The 1,799-nt window shown below is 42.6% G+C and overlaps 1 long non-coding RNA gene across 1 annotated transcript in view; it reads right to left on the reverse strand.

Moving 5' to 3' along the window:
- Nucleotides 1-266: 266 nt before the first annotated feature.
- The window catches only part of LOC102756753, a 1,636-nt gene continuing 103 nt past the window's right edge, over nucleotides 267-1,799 (reverse strand). Inside the window, exons 2-4 of the long non-coding RNA XR_001513616.1 lie at nucleotides 696-756; nucleotides 499-612; nucleotides 267-414 (exon numbers count right to left, since the gene is read on the reverse strand). This is a non-coding gene — a long non-coding RNA (uncharacterized LOC102756753). The remainder of the gene's footprint in view (nucleotides 415-498; nucleotides 613-695; nucleotides 757-1,799) is intronic.

A 1,799-nucleotide genomic window follows, 5' to 3' on the forward strand; every position in this document is an offset into this window, starting at 1 on the left:
ATCACCCATTTCCCCAAAGGCCACACTTTCCTAAGATCAGCTGAGTGACTATGTCCACCCCGTGGCACTCAGGACCTACCCTCTCTCTAGGGACGGGGACATCCCCTCTTACCCTTGGAGAAATGGCTCTCCTCTTCACATTCTTCCCAGTGATCAAAATCGAAAGCCACATTAGGATTCTGTACAATAAAACAGTTTACATTAAGTGAGAAATAAAACACGCTCAGGTTGGTAAGGCCAGCCAGTTCATTTCAGCTCACCTTCTGCCTGAGTAAGCTACACCAAGATTCCCTTCTCTCTTTTGCAAGAGTGATTATAGGTTCCTCGTTTTTAATTATGCATTTGCAATCGTCCTTTATTATGTTGGCCTGCAACTCCAAATCAGCCAAGTAAAATTTTTCTCCTACCCAGGCGCTAGGTTTACAAAAAAAAAGAGTCAGTTTTTTTAAATGTTGGGGATTATTTCTATTTTACTTTACAAGATTTACATAAACCTACCTGAAAATGACTCTATCTCTAAAATATTTGCACTTGTAATCTTTTACATTCCTTATTCTTATCTTCAATATGACCACATCGTCTTTTTGGAACCATTTTATTGGTGGGTGGAAGCTGGAGGGAAAGAAAAGGGCTGACATCTCACCCCCACTTGCCAGGTGAGGACGGAGAGCGGACCTCAGGCGGGGCGGCCATACCTTTGCAGAGGCTCCGTAGTTCTGTTCACGGAAGCATCTCCAGTGTTTCCAGGTGAAGCTTCTGTACAAAAGGTCACATTTCCCCACAGGTTACTTATATGCAGCTCCATCATGTAAACACATATGTACTTATTTTGCATTTTATGCAACGTTTAGCCGAGGAAGTACTCTCTAAGAGCATAAGTTTCATAGTCATCTAAGTATACACTTGCAAAGAATAATTAGAAAAAAACTAAAATGCACAGCACTTAGTAAAACTGATGAAAACAGGCTTTGACAAATAGTACAATTAAACAACTGGAAAACTAAGGTTACTCTCTGAAAAGCACCCACATTACAGTCGGTGGCTGCAGGACACATGTGTTCAGGCTCCTCCGCGGTCTTCACCTGCTCGGACCCGCTAAGGTGACTTCCACAGCAGTAGGCAGGGCACTCACGGAACAATACTAAGCATAACACTTTCTAAAACAAAGCTACGAAACTTCTCCATCTAAATTATTTGAAGCTTCCATCCAAAGACTGCCCATAGCAGCTTGAATAACAATAATCAAAAACTGAAAACAACATAGGCAATGGGGCAGTGAGGGCCTGGGGTGGGGGGCAGGGGTGGGCTGGAGGGAGTCAATGGGGGAAAAAGGGGGACATATGTAATACTTTCAACAATAAAGAATTATTAAAAAAAACATCATCGATCAATAGGTAAACCGATAAACTGTGGAATATTCACAGCACAGAAAAATCTCAGCAATAAAAAATGCGCTGCTACACACTTATCTAGTGAATTTCTCAGACATACGCTGAATGAAGAACTACAAGAGTGTATACTATGTGCTTCAGCAAAACTGATGGTGACAGCAGTCAGAACAGCGGTTACTGGGTAAGGTGCCAGCCGGGGAAGTGCCTGAGGGAGACGTCGGGGTTCTGGACATGTTCTTGTGTAAAAATATCTCATGAGCGGTGAGCACTTACTGAATGAACATTATACCTCAAACAATAAAAAGTGAAAAGGTTACCAGAAAAACTATTGGAAGCCGAGTTGTCAGAAATAGGAAGCTGGGCAATCCCCTCTCTACTCCATCTAAAGTGGAGAGCCTGCACGGCAGA

Source organism: Myotis davidii, unplaced genomic scaffold (assembly GCF_000327345.1).
Source record: "Myotis davidii unplaced genomic scaffold, ASM32734v1 scaffold77, whole genome shotgun sequence".
Classification (NCBI taxonomy): Eukaryota; Metazoa; Chordata; class Mammalia; order Chiroptera; family Vespertilionidae; genus Myotis; species Myotis davidii.